The 15,589-nt window shown below is 34.5% G+C and overlaps 1 protein-coding gene across 34 annotated transcripts in view; it reads left to right on the top strand.

Annotated features, from left to right (window-relative positions):
- The window catches only part of foxp1b (forkhead box P1b), a 291,166-nt gene that overhangs the window by 22,643 nt on the left and 252,934 nt on the right, over nt 1-15,589 (top strand). For all 34 annotated transcript variants that reach the window (XR_012407405.1, XR_012407404.1, XM_073953183.1 and 31 more), the window contains 1 exon segment: nt 6,564-6,667. The gene's annotated coding sequence lies outside the window, so the exon portion shown is untranslated.

Genomic DNA, 15,589 nt, shown 5'->3' with positions numbered 1-15,589 from the left:
CTCCGCCTCTTCCGCTACGTGAGCAAAGCTGCGGTTGTTGAGTTACACATTTCATTGAGTCCTAAGTTCCGTTTTCAGTGTGAACACACTACTTGCACTATTTATACTACAAAATGGCGTATAGTAGTGCAGAAGTATGTGATTTTGGATGCACCTTCTGTTTTTGTGTCTTTTGTTTCATTAAATGAAAGCTCTAGAGACAGAACTAGAGAAATGAACTGATCAAATCTTTTTCCGGCTCTAAATTCATATGATTGGCTTCTTTCTTTTACATGGTGAAAGAACGACCCAAACCCAATAGAAGACTCGAAAAAGGAACACATATTCTACCCCACCTGCACAAATGTGCACATTTACAATTGAACGAATCTAAGATTCTTTCAGAACAAACAAATCGTTCAAGAACGACCCATCACTAGTTTATACAACAGTTCTTGGTAATTGGAATAACACTTTTTGAGTCACATTTTAGTTTATGTAGATTAGGGTCAAAAGAGTGTGTTTTGTCATAATTCATTCATTTTTTAAATTTATAAAAACATAAATTCTTTCAGTAAACAAATCTGCCTGTCTTCATGAGTGAGTCAATGATTCACTCAATAAGTCAATTCTCTTAAATACACTGATTGATTTAGAAGTGCAACAAAAGAAAAAGAAAAAAATGTGTGTGTCATTGAATCATTCATTCAGCCAATTTGCTGAAACAGATTCATTCAATAATCTTAAATAGAGAGTGGGTCATTGATTGATTTATCCAGTTGATTCGTAACGTCGAGGTAGTGAAACTGTTTTTAAGAGTCATTGAACCATTCCCTCAGCAAAATGACCTAAACAGAATCATTCAGTAAATAACAAAACAAGTCATTAATTTGATGAATGATTCAATTTTCTCAGACACGCTGCTCTATTTAATAATGAAAGAAATAGAGTAATTCATTCATTCAAGCAATCACTTCGTAAAGGGAATGAAACACTCATTTGTTGTCTGACCAATGGCATCTGCAGGAATTGTTTTTGGACATTTGTGTGAAAAATATTCATTTATGTAGTACGTGACTGTTTTGTGATAGTGTCATTTATAAAATATTAGGTAGGTGAATTGCTCAGAGTATTTTTCACTAGTCACTATGTGGGGAAACTTGACAAACAAATAAGTGGCAATTATCAAAATACTCTAAAGTGGCTGGTAACTGGTTTCTGTCGAAGACTGACAGGGCTGGCAATTTGTGTGAAATGGGTGGATTAAAACCACATGTTGGAGATGCCGAGGGGTGTTGTGTTGAGCAGCTGGAATGCCACCAAAAAAAAAAAAAAAAAAAAAAAGAGCTGCGTCAAACCTGAGCAAGTTCTTTTGTGGCCAGAGGATCATGTTATTGCTTAGAGGTTAATCATTTATATATTGAGCATACCTTTGCAATGTTGCACTTTTGCATAATGATTATATACATATGTGTGTGTGTGTGTGTGTGTGTGTGTGTGTGTGTGTGTGTGTGTGTGTGTGTGTGTGTGTGTGTGTGTGTGTATGTATATGTATATAAATATATATGTGTGTGTGTGTGTGTGTGTGTGTGTGTGTGTATATATATATATATATATATATATATATATATATATATATATATATATATATATATATATATATATATATATATATATATATATATATATATATATATATATGTGTGTATATGTGTATATGTCAGTGTATGTATTTACGGTTGATGTCAGAATTATTAGCCCTCCTAAATTATTAGCCCCCCTGTATAGTTTTCCCCAATTTCTGTTTAACAAAAATAATATTTTTCAACACATTTCTAAACATAGTAGTTTTAATAACTCATTTCTAATAGCTAATTTATTTTATCTTTGCCATGATGACAGTCAATAACATTTTAATAGATATTTTTCAAGATACTAGTGTTTAGCTTAAAAAGACATTGAAAGGACAAGTTGGGATAATTAGGCAAATGTTTGTATAATGATGTTTTTTTCTGTAGACGATCGGGGGAAAAATATAGCTTAAGGGAGCTAATTATATTGACCTTAAATGTTTATTAAAAAAAAAAAACTGATTTTATTTTAGCCGAGATAACTTTCTCCTAAAGAAGAAAATATTATAGGAAATACTGCGAAAATATTGTGTTTCTTGCTTTAAACGTAATTTAGGAAATATTTAAAAGGGAAAAATACTTTTACAGGAGGACTAATAATTTCAACTTTATATATAAATGTAAAAAATATGACAACATCATTATCTTTTAATGTTTTTATGTTACTTTTTAACTACTTTTTAAAAGTTATTCAGGTTTCAACTAAATATTTTAGCCCAGTGGTTCTCAGCATTTTACCACGGATTGTGGGGGCGGGGGATGGAAGGTTCGTAGGTTGCTACATGACCATCAACTGTTTTCTTACAGGATGACAAGCTGACAAAACATTGCTGTCACTCTGAAGTTTTATTTATGGCGAAATTTACAAAGCACTGCAGTGTTTGGTAGTTCTGTGTTTGTTTGAGATAATTAGTCTACAAAAATGTGTATATTCCATACAAGCTGAACGGTCAGTTCTTTTCACGTGTCACGCCGCACACCTTCATTGGAAATAACGAACTTAAGCAAACTCCAGAAAAGCGACATGCAAACGCCCCCTAAAAGGCCACCATCATTTGCGATATCCAGCAGTTGATCTTCTTGTACAGACATAGTGGATTCACTTGTTGACCGGTAGCGGTTTGCTGGCCGGTGATTGAAGAGCAGTTTTAAGCTACAAAGTTTAGTTAATGTTTGATCAATGAGATGATTATTATGTTAATTTGAATCAACTAAAAATAAAATTAAAGCAGCAAGAATATTTGTAACCGTCCACACAACAAGATCACATATGATTTTTTCCCTTTTGTCTTCTTCCTGCTGGTAAAGCTGACAAAGCTTGTCTGATTTCTTTTTGTGAGATTTGGGTGATCCATCTCTATACTGGAGTGGTTTTCACCTTTTTTTTTCACTTTCACCTGCCCTGACTTCTTCAAATACTACAGTACTCCTCTTTCCCTCTCTCACTCTGTCTTTCTTTCCTTTTTTACCTGTAGCAATTTCCTGTTGCCCCTTTTAAACTCTCTATTTTGGGAGTTCAGTGATGTGAGAGTCATAAATACCGGCGAGGGGGCAGAGGGTCTTTTGGGATCGTGTATTTTCTGCAGCAATGACAAGAACGCGGGCGGCTAATCAGAGCGGCTCTTATCTGAAGCTGCTCAGCGCCCGATGCGGAACAGAGGAATGCGGCCAGCTAAGGGGGTTAGCGCTAGCTCAATTCCACACACAGGAATTACATGGAGATGAAGCTGTAATGCAAGGGTTGACTTTTATCGAGTCTGGTGAGGACAGACTGAATATGTGGCACTTCAGGAGGGCATAGGCATGATTTGGATATTTACTGAAAAGTGTTTTTTCCTGACATCTTTATTTATTTAATATAAAGATGAGGTTTGAATTCTTAGCCATCCTGATTTATTAGCCCCCCATTTTTCCTCCATTTCTGTTTAAAGGAAATAAGTTTTTTTTTCAACACATTTCTTAACGTGATAGTTTTAATAACTCATTTCTACTGTAATAACTGATTTCTTTTGTCTTTGCCATGATGACAGTAAATAGTATTTTACTAGAAATTTTCAAGATATTAGTATTCAGATTAAACCTTAAAGTGCTTAATTTAAAGGCTTAACTTGCTTAATTAGGTTAATTAGGCAAGTTTTTGTATAACAGTTGATTGTTCTGTAGTCAATAAAAAATATTGCTTAAGTGGGCTAATAATATCAAAAAGGTTTTTAAAAAAAAAATCAAAACTTCTTTTATTCTAGCTGAAATAAAACAATTAAGACTTTCTCCAGAATAAAATGTGTTATAGGAAATACTGTGAATAGTTCTTTGCTCTGTTAAACATCATTTGGGAAATATTTGAAAAATAAAACAAAATTCACAGGAGGGCTAATAATTAATTAAACTATACTCTGTGATTAAATACATATTTTTGTTAAATTATTGTATCTAAAAATTTATAAAAAGAGTCTGTTGTATTAAATGTGTACTTAACATGCCTTAAAGAATGTTGTTTAATATGAGGTAACTACATGGGTTAAGATTAGGTTTAGATGTAGGTTTAGGGATAGTACCTTGTTATTACCTGCTTTGTGTTATGACTGTGATAAGTGCATAGTATACGCATGCCAAACAGCACTGTGGGACTGCGGTCCCACTTTATATTCAGTGGGCTTAAGCACTATGTACTTATATTTAAATTAATCATTTCGTACAATACACTTTTTGTGAGCATCTTTCAGTGTATTTTTTAAATAGTTGTATCTTTAATATTTTCAAATATCTGTAATTATTTTGGGTGACCCACCCATACATTCTTAACCCACAGTTTAATTTAATATTTTAATTTAAATGTATTTAATATTTTTTAATTTGATTAACTTTAATTACATTTTAATTAATTCTATATATTTTTAATTTTATTTAATTGTTTTTTTTATATTGTTTAGTTTAAGTTTATTTTAAGTTTAAGTTTAGTTTAGTTGTCTTCAAAGCCACTTATATTATGAGGGCTAAATAGACAACCCAAAATTAGCATTTAAAGCATTATTATTAAATTACAAAAATATGATTTTAAGATAAAATTTTATATTCAGTTTTCCTCCTGTTAAACATCTTTAATATTTTTAAAACTTTAATATCTTATGTTATAGTAATATTATTGACTTTTTTTTTACTGATTAATATCTTATGTTATAGTAATATTATTATCTGCAATTACATTTATAATTATACAGTTGACCTATCCATACACTTAACCTTTTATTTATGTAGTATTAAGCACTTACATATGCAAATCACAAAATGGCTACCAAAATTGTCATTTCTTCAGTACAAATTTTTTTTTTGATTAAACCACTATTCAGTTAAAAAAATATAAAGAATTATTCATTCAGCCAACAAGTCAGAATTATTAGCCCGCCTTTGATTTTTTTTTTCTTTGTAAAATATTTTTAAAATAATGTTTAAACAAACTTTTAAATGTTTAAAATAATGTTTACAGTATGTCTGATAATAATTTTTTTCTGGGGAAAGTTTTACTTGTTTTTATTTTGGCTAGAATAAAAGCAGTTTTTGATTTTAAAAAAACCTTATTCGGGTCAATATTATTAGCCCCTTTAAGCTACATATTTTTTTTCAATAGTCTACAGAACAAACCATTGTTATACAGTAACTTGCCTAAATACCCTAACCTGCCCAGTTAACCTACTGTAATTAATCTAGTTTAGCCTTTAAATGTCACTTTAAGCTGTATAGAAGTGTCTTGAAAAATATCTAATAAAATATTATTTTCTGTCATGGCAAAGATAAAATAAATCAGTTAGTAGAAATGAGTTATTGTAACTATTATGCTTAGAAACGTGTTGGAAAAAAATCTTCTCTGCGTTAAACAGAACTTGGGGAAAAAATAAACTGGGGCTAATAATTCAGACTTCAACTGTATATATAATTGAGGAGTAATAATTTTATATTTAGTTTTCCTCTTGCAACATACAAAATATGAAAACGTATAGTATTTTCATGTTTAGTTACCATTAACATATCTTTCTTTGTTTTCTTATTGTGTCACAAGTAATCAATGTGCCATGATCATTTAAAAAAAATGTAGATAAAATAAAACAATTGTGTTAAAATTGTGGCAATATTCATGATATCTGCTCATTTGAATGCCTTCAAAATACTTTTAGACACATCACAAATATTCAATCTATCATCCAGTCTTTTGTTGAATACGACAATAGTCAAACAATTTGCCCTCAAAATGCCACTACGAGGACCTTTGTCAGGTTTCTGAGGACAGGCACTCCTCTTCTTTTTCGTCGCTTTCTTTTTTCTCTTTTTTTTTTTCTCACCTTCTAGCATTCTTTACCCCCTCCTTTTTGCTTTTGCTTTTGCTTTTTCTTTTTGCCTCACTGTCGCTTTTAATGAGAAGACACTTGGGTAAATGCTGACCTCCACAAATAGCATTTTTACCACGCAAATCACCTCCACTGATGCTGATTGGCCATAGCTACGTGTCACCGACTTACGGGATCTGACAAAGCGTTCCAAAGAATTCACTCTTAGTGTGTGTGTGTGTGTGTGGCCTCAGCGTTTCTTTAAATGAGTCGTCCCTCCAGTCAGTGTCATTCATCAGAACAGCAATGCAGATTGGAGCTGATTATCAGATGCTCCATGTAAATATCACCAGTGTCAGAAATGCTTGTCTGTTGAAAATCTGAAAATGTGTTAAGATGCATTTAGGTCACTTCTGGAATTAATTTGTCACCAAATTAAGCATTTGTGGTCGGATTTCATCACGTTTTTGCCATTTTCCTTTCTCGTTTGAGTCATCATCCAGGTTTATGTGGGTTGAGTGAATTTAAGGGACTTCCCCCACCTTTAGAGAATGGTATCAATTCCTGTTTGTAATTTTGCTGATGTTAATATGCACTTGTGTGTCTCTCTCTTTTTACTCATTTTGTATTTCAGATTGAACTGGCTGTGGCACATCCAATGGTTCCACCCCTTTGGTCCCTTCTCTGAGTTCTGATTGGAACAATGGAAGGCCAGTCTCCTCCAAACAAGTGACTCTGGTATGTTACTTTCAGAATTCTTTTCCTTGAAGCTATGCAGTGTTTTATGCTGTGCTATATTTGCATTGCGGTTATAAGGATATACATTATCCATCTGGGTCTGGCTACAACCAGAGATTTTATTTTATTTTATATATCTTTTATAGTCATAGGGTTTTATCACATGCATTTCAGTGAAGTATCACATTTGTTAAAGAGGATTCTCGTAAAGTGTTTTAGAGTTATTTTTTCACTTGAAGGAATTAATATGTTGTTGACATACTGTCGTTTGGTTATGGAAGATTTAAAAAACAAATCTTTTAAGACATTATTTATGGTGGCACAGTGGCTCAATGGTTAGCACTGTTCTTTCACAGCAAGCATGTTGCTGGTTTAAGTCCCGGCTGGACCTGTAGGCATTTCTGTGTGGAGTTTGCATGGTTTTACAGTGTGTGTATGGGTTTCCTCCGGGTGCTCCAGTTTCCCCCACAGTCCAAAGACATGCGCTATAAGTGAATTGAATAAACTAAATTGAACGTTTTGTGTGAATATGAGAGTGTATATTTCCCAATACTGGGTTACAGCTGGAAGGGCATGCACTGCGCGAAACATATGCTGAATTAGTTGGCGGTTCATTCTGCTGTGAAAATAAGGATAAGGAAAATAAGTGAACGAATAAAGGCATTATTTAAAAAAAAAACAATTTCTGAAACTTTACACTTCAGTGGAGTCTCTGCTCTCTAATTTATTGTATCAGAAACTGTTGATTGATTGATGTGTGAGATAGGGCTGTGCAATTTAATCAAATTTCAACCGCTATTTAGATTCACCTGCTCAGAGTAAAAGAAAAAAAGAAATAAAAGTAAAAACAAATAGGAATGCGCTGAAAAGTGGGATTATAGCATCTGCTGCTTTTGAAGCATTAATAGATGAACTAATAACAAAGAAAAGCAGCATTTGTACTATGGGAATATTTTGTTTTCAAAGTCACAGACACCAAACAAAAACAGGTCATTTTTAAGAGCTGTTGCAGAAGTGTTGCCTCTGCTCACAGATTATTGAGCTGAAGCTTAACCACAAAACTAAATCGTAAATTAAATTGCAATATCTGTTGAAAAAAGAAACAATTGCAATTTAGATATTTTCCCTAAATCACTCAACCCTAGTATGAGACAACATCAGATGTTATGTGAAGTCACCTCTAGAATATTTTTTTCAGGACAAATATTAGTATTATTATTATTATCTCCATTAGCATTAGCTTTTATTTAGGGTGATATACCAGTATTGATAATATATGTAATGTTTAAGAAATGAAATATCATCTTATAATCTAGCAGCATTGTGGAGCAGTAACCTGACACATGTTTTGTTCCAATTTAGTTCATCTAATTCCCCTATTTCACATTTCTTTGGACTGTGGGGAAAACTGGAGCACCCAGAGAAAACCCACGTGAACACGGGGAGAACATGCAAACTCTACACACCAATGCCAGCTGGCCCAGTCTGGACTTGAACCAGCAGCCTTCTTGTTGTGAGGCAACAGTGCTAACCACTGAGCCACTGTGTCACCCTTATTTTGTGTAGTTTATTAATTATTATTTTTATTGTAGATATCACAATATGTAGTTATTCAGAATTTGTTAGCTGCAGTAATCATGCGGTAAGAAATCTGATACTGTGATGCGATACTGACACATACTTTTAATCTTATTGTGGGCATGTGATCAGATTAAACACAGTCATTATTTGATTTTGTAGAAAATCATAAAAATCTTAATAAAGGATACTTCATTAAGTCTCAGTTTATTCTCAATGCTATCTAGGAGAAAAAAAAAAAACATTAAAGAGACATTAAAGAGATCTCTTCTTTCTTGTGTACTTGAAGAGTAATCTTGAAACCCCAAAATTCTTAAGATCTTTTTTTATCTGGCCTGTTTTTGTTCTCTGTACGCAAATGTTGACACTTCAGCCCATTTGCCTTTGACCCACTTTTCGTGTCACTGTCCCTTCACACTTTTGCTTTGCTGTCATACTCTCGTCTTCCTATCTTCTTCACTTTTTCTGCCTCGTGCTTGTACATTTGTGACTGGCAGACCATTTTCTGCACTGTAGACCTGGCACGATGCCAGTTCCCGCCTTTGCCCCCGATCAGAAGCAAACGTGACATTTGTGCCGAGGTAATGGAATCCTTGCGCAATTAAATCCCCAACTGCGAAGCGAAGTCGCTCCTTCCATCCCTCCATCCCTCGCCTTTCCTTTCATCCGCAGGAGGGAAGGCCGTGATGATGAGACCATCTCAGCACGTCTCCCTTCTTCTCTGCTCTCCACGTCACTTTTTGTTTTTAACTTCGCCACATAAACATCCCTCCGCCTGGCAATTAATTACCACAAATGTCAATTAACCCCCTTCCTACTAAAAAAAAGCCCATAATATCGTAGGAGAATTAAATTTCAATTATAAAAATTACATTGGAAGGCGGCAGCATTAAATTGCTTTAATGAATTGTGCTGAAGGTGACAGTTGTTATTTTGCAGCCCGTCGTGGCAGGAGACCCTTCGCCAGCTCTGATACAATGTGAAGTGGAGGATGAATAGAGGAAAACAGAAGGATGGGAATGAAATGAGTGTTGAGAGGATGCATTTCCTGCAGTAACGGTAGCCGTAGCTGTACGTAATGCTTCATTTGTGGGATACAGCGGGCAATGGCGTGAATCATTGTTCTGTGCCAGCGAGAGAAAGCACTTAGGGGTCTCTCTTTCTTTCTCTCTCTCTCTCTCTCTCTCTCTCTCTCTCTCTCTGTGTCTTTTTATCTCTTTTCCTTATTTGACTCGCACAACTGCTGATGGCGCATTTGCGCACTGGTTGTGCTCTGGGACCGTTCATCCATACGTTATCTTGTTTAAAGGAGCAATACAACTCCTATATGTCATTCCAAACCTGTGTGACTATTTCTTCTTTCCCATGCTGATTGTTCACATGATGGTTTTGAGTTTCAAGAAGTCGCAAGGAAAGGTGAAAGTATCAGAAGCATGGTACATATGACTCACGTGCTATATTACAGGTCTTTTGAGTTCTTGTGAAAGATCTTTATCAGGGACAGACCAAAATATGAGTCATTTTTGGTGACTTTGGATCATTGACAAGGTCACTGACAAATCAATTCATCGATCAATACAAATTGGATAACACTTTACAATAAGGTTGCATTAGTTGACGTTAGTTAATGCATTAGTTAACATGAATTAACAAAGAATAACATATCTATTAAGCATTACTTAATCTTTGGTAACTTTAACTAGTACTTAATATTTGTTAATGGTATTTTACCCATATTCTAATGCATCTCTTTACATGAACAGCTTGATCCGTTAATGATTACTTACTCATACACTAATGTATTTGTTAACTTGACCTAATAATGAACAACAACTCAATTTATTTCTAGAGCACTTTTTAACAAACCACATTGGGTACCAAAGTGCTGTACATAAAAACAGATAAAACGCATGCAAACATACCAGAACCAAAATACATAAACTCACAACACATTATTAAAAGCTAAAGAAAATAAGTGTGTTTTCAGTGACCTCTGAAAAGATTCAAAAGTTGGATCTGTTCTTAAGGAGGGTGGAAGATCGTTCCAAAGTCTTGGAGCTGCTACTGAAAAAGCTCTATCACCTCAACATTTCAAGCGTGATCGTGGAACTTGCAAAATAAAGTAGATCCTTAGAGCGAAGAGATCTCTCAGGTTGGTGTATATTAATTAGCTCAGAAATATACTCAGGGGCCAGGCCATGGAGGGATCTAAAAACATACAGCAGTACTTCTGTACTGGTTTCTCTACACTGGCTGCCAATCCAGTTTAGAATTCAGTACAGTGTATTGTGTTCGTTTTTTTGTGCCAACACATTTATTCACAATTCTGAATTCTTGTTCATGAAAACTTATGTTAATTAATGAGTTGGTTAACATGAACAAAAAAAAAAAAAAAAAATTGGTTATGTTACTACTCGTTCACTAATGCACACTTTTTACTACATAATTGGTAGAGTTTATGATAAGTTCATAGTTCCTGGTCAATGTCGAGCTCTAAATCGATTCTTTAGTTGTGTGCATCTCAGCTTCACCTGTTATTCATGCTTGTTAACTCTTTACTAACATGATTTATTATTAACGAAGCATTTATTAATGACATTACGAACATTATTGTCAAGTGTACACGATTCCAACATTACCTAATGTTTTACTAACATTAGGCTATTCTTTATTAACATGACTTACTGCTAACCCAACAAAAACCAATGTTACTAACATCTGTGGGTTTATTAAAACAGTGATTATTAATTTTCTTGGACCCCAACTTCAATCAAAACCATGTATCCAACATCTTTTCAGAAGGCTAAGTAATGCTTAATAGATGCATTTATCTTTGTTAATTCATGTTAACTAATGCATTAACTAATGTTAAACAATATAACATTGTCGAGTGTTACCAAAAATTGATTTATTTCTTAATTAATTTATTTAATTTAATATGCACTCTTTATTTCTGACACTTCAAACTGTGATCGTATGCATACATGAGTTTGTATGGAGGCATGAATAGTTGCAAAAATAAAGAGATCATTCATTTGAGTTGAAGGTTCATTTAATGCAACAATAAAATGGATGTTACCATTTCCTTATCATCTTTTGTGGATAATGAACTTTGGAAAGTCTCAGCATACACTTGCACTTGAGTTAGACTAGATAAAGATGTCTCCACCTATTTCCACCATCAGCGATTAACATCTCATTTTGCTGACAATGATGTTTCTCGTTCATCTGATTGTGAAATAATTGAGAGAATTATTAAATTGGACCTTGATGCTCATCATATTTAAGTTTTATCCTATAGGAGGAGGAAATCGCAAGATGAGATCTCTATAACATCACTTTTTTTCTGATTTACAGCAGTTGGATTAAATGGAAAGTGACTTGATTCAGGATCGACAGACTTGCAGTGGGGAGAATAAGTTTTCAGCATGTCACTGTTTTTCTCAGAAAACATATTTCTTTTCATATTTTCATATTTCTCCCAACACATTACCTTTTCAATGTAATTGTCCTACACAGTGTTTGAAGACCCATATTTTGGGCAAGATTTATGCTGCAAATACAATAGTGTTGCTTCTTTTTAAATAATAAAAAGAAATCAAAATGTAGCGCTAATACACCTAATTAATTGTATTAAAGTAACACAACTGATTTTGTAATTCTGTTGGAATCAGTATTTCTATTGATTTATTACAATTAATATTTAAAAAAATATATAAAAATGACATATTTCATTTTGAACGTCTGAAATTAAATGATCTGTGCTATTATATCCCCATTAATTTTTTAGCTTCACGCACTTACCGTATGAAGACTTTTTATTATTTATGTGTAATTGGTTTGTTTTCGTTCTAGAAGTAACATCTGCGACAACTTTGAACTTTGATGCATAACCTTTCAGCAATAAAATTATCCAGACAGAAAAATTATTGTAATTGTATGATTGGCCATCAGTCAGTTGGGCAGAAAAATGCTGTTTAGTGAATTGAGAGCAGATCGAATCATGTTTTGGCTAGTTGCTTATTTGTGGCTGTGCAATTAACAACAGCCCAGCAGACCCACACATAGTTCAAGACCACCCCGACGGCCATGAAAATGGAAGCACTGTGTGATGTTTTTCTTTTTCCAAGCATCTGCTTATTGACTGCCATCCACAGGGCCGGACACACGCACACACGCACACACATTTACATTGGGCCTGCAGCTCTGTGACCAGGCCACTGAAACCCTACACTCATTTAACAGAGGCTCAACATAACGCCCACTTCACAACTTAACACAACACACACACACACACACACACACACACACACCCACACACACACACACACACACACACTTAGAAGTTCATTAGATCAGTATCCTGTCTTAATTGCCTCCATGTAACACACACCACAGGCTAATGCAGGGGGTCTCAAGGCTGGATTTGTTCACCTCTCTCAGGACTGTATTTGGAAATGCCTTTGTTGTGCTTAGATTTCACGTCCTTGTTGTTGCGACCCATTTGTTTCCCATCTTGACGTCTTTCTGCTAATTGTTTGATTTCACTTTTTTGTAGTAAGACTTCAGATTATTTGATAAACAAACTTGCATATTCATTTTTAAGTATGTGTCATTTTCTTAGAAAAGGTCAGTGATGAATCTGTTCATTAGTCACATGTTTTCTTGCATCTTTTTTTCATGTGCCACAAGGTGATACTTAATAAACTCAAAACTATTTCATGGTTGTTTCTGCAGTGAAAATATATACAAATTGTCTAATAGCTGTCATTTAGTGGCTCAATTTCTTTCAAATTTGAATCATGCTTCTCGTTTAGTCATTGATCGAATAAGATCAAAAGAGAAAATTGTTAAATGGGTCCTATTAGGATCTTTATCATTTTAAACTTTGACATTTCAGCTTGAAAAAAGCACCAAAGCTATTCTATGTCGGTGAATAATGTTCTTAAAACCTTAGTTTTGAATCATGAGATTGTGGGCCTCTTGTACAGGGTTTTACTTAGAACATCCAGATCTTTAGGGGTCCTAGAAATGCTGATTCACTGTTTCAACCTCTCATCTGTATCTTTAATCTTCACCAGCACATGTAACCTCTTGTTAGAAAGTAATTCTGTCATTCTGAGTTTATAATAGTCCAAAAGGTGATGATGAAAGCTAAACATGGCAGTTAGTTCATGTTTTAGGTTGCTGAAAGGATCATTTGGTTCTCTTTTGTTTTTACATGCTTCACTCTCGCGTTTGTCTGTTTCTGAAAGGATGTCAGAAGCCCCTCAAGAATTACAATCAAGTTATTAGCATCAGCTCAAGAAGTTTGTTATTTCAAATATAGATACGCATGTGAGATCTTTGGAGAAAGTGAAACCACTCATGCTTAGATGGCTTCGTAAACAACAACAGGACACGGCAGATTCTGTTCTTCTTGGCTTTGTGGCTGTTCATCAAGATTGCGACAAGGTTAATTTAAGCTTGTGTCAACCATGGCTTGTTATTATATGTATATATTATTATGATGTAATGTTTCGGCTTTGTATTGAGAAATTGCCACTTCCTTTGTTTTCATTCTCTTGACTTGTGTACAAGCTAGTGATGTTCCTCTGTAAACCAATATTGTTCAGCTGCTCGCTGCTCGCTGCTCGTCTTGCTCCTCCCTTAGAAAAGGGTACCCAAAAAGTAGTATACTGTAGTACGGTTCACTTTTTGGCACCTTTTGACAGTGGTAATGGCCATAAATGTCTACCGAACTGTATCGTACTATACCCTACCACTACCGTACCAGCCATAATATACTGTCTGAAATGCAATGAAAGAATTAACATAAAGCTTTTAACGTGGGTTCACCTGAAAGCCAATTTTGTGTAAGTCATATCTACATGTACATCTACAGGAGCTTTAACTGACAAGGCTTTAAAATGCATAAGAAATTATAATGTTTGTAGCTTTAACAAAGATTCATTCTTAATCATAATGAATCATTGTTAAAGCTACAAACATCATAATTTCATAATTTTTAAAGCCTTGTCAGCCAAAGCTCCTGTAAATGTGTATATATAGACCAGGGGTGGCCAACCCTGTTCCTGGAGAGCCGCCTTCCTGCAGATTTCAGTTGCAACCCTTATTAAACACACCTGCCTGTAATTATCACGTGGTGTTCAGGTCCTAATTAATTGGTTCAGGTGTGTTTGATATGGGTAGCAAATGAAATCTGCAGGAATGCGGCTCTCCAGGAACAGGGTTGGCCACCCCTGGTATAGACGCTTTTTTTTTTTTTTTTTACATTGGATTTCATTACATTACATTAGGATACATTGGATACATTAGATCAGTTTCTATTACTGAATTCACAAAGCACTGCACATTTAGTTTGTATATTTGTTTGGTTGTTATCCTAGCAATGCTATATATTTATATATAGCATATACTACTGTTGTAGTCAGAATTATTAGCCCCCCTTTGAATTTTTTTTTTATTATTTGAATATTTCCTAAATGATGCTTAAAAGAGCAAGGAAGTTTTCACAGTATGTCTGACAATATTTTTTCTTTTTGAGAAAGTCTTATTTGTTTTATTTCCGCTAGAGTAAAATCAGTTTTTAATTTTTTTAAAAAGCCTTTTTAATGTTATTATTTTTAATGTTATGTAATTATTAGGCCTTTTAAATTATATATGTTTTTTGATAGTCTACAGAACAAATCATCGGTATACCTGAACTTGCCTAAATACCCTAACCTGCCTAGTTAACCTATTTAACCTAGTTAAGCCTTTACATGTCACTTTAAGCTGTATAGAAGTGTCTTGAAAAATATATAGTAAAAATTATGTACGGTCATCATGGCAAAGATAAAATAAATCAGTTATTAGAAATGAGTTATTAAAACTCACATTTAGAAATGTGTTTGAAAAGTCTTCCCCAATTTCTGTTTAATGGAGAGAAAAAACAAACGGGGGCTAATAATTCAGAGGGCTGCATGGTGGCACAGTGGGTAGCACCTTCGCCTCACAGCAAGAAGGTTGCTGGTTCGAGCCTTGGCTGGGTCAGTTGGCATTTCTGTGTGCCGTTTGCATGTTCTCCCTGTGTTCCATGGGTTTTCTTCTGGATGCTCCAGTTTCCCCCACAGTCTAAAGACATGCGGTACAGGTGAATTGGGTAGGCTAAATTGTCCGTAGTGTATGAGTGTGAATGGGTGTGTATGGATGTTACCCAGAGATGAGTTGCGGCTGGAAGGGCATCCGCTGTGTGAAACTTGCGCTGGATAAGTTGGCGGTTCATTCCATTGTGTCGACCCCAGATTAATAAAGGGACTAAGCAGAAAAGAAAATGAATGAATGAATAATAATTCAGGGTGG

The sequence above is a fragment of the Danio rerio genome, chromosome 6 (genome assembly GCF_049306965.1).
Source record: "Danio rerio strain Tuebingen ecotype United States chromosome 6, GRCz12tu, whole genome shotgun sequence".
NCBI classification, from domain to species: domain Eukaryota; kingdom Metazoa; phylum Chordata; class Actinopteri; order Cypriniformes; family Danionidae; genus Danio; species Danio rerio.
The sequence above is the reverse complement of the archived record's forward strand: the minus strand, read 5'-3'. Positions and strand labels throughout refer to the sequence as shown.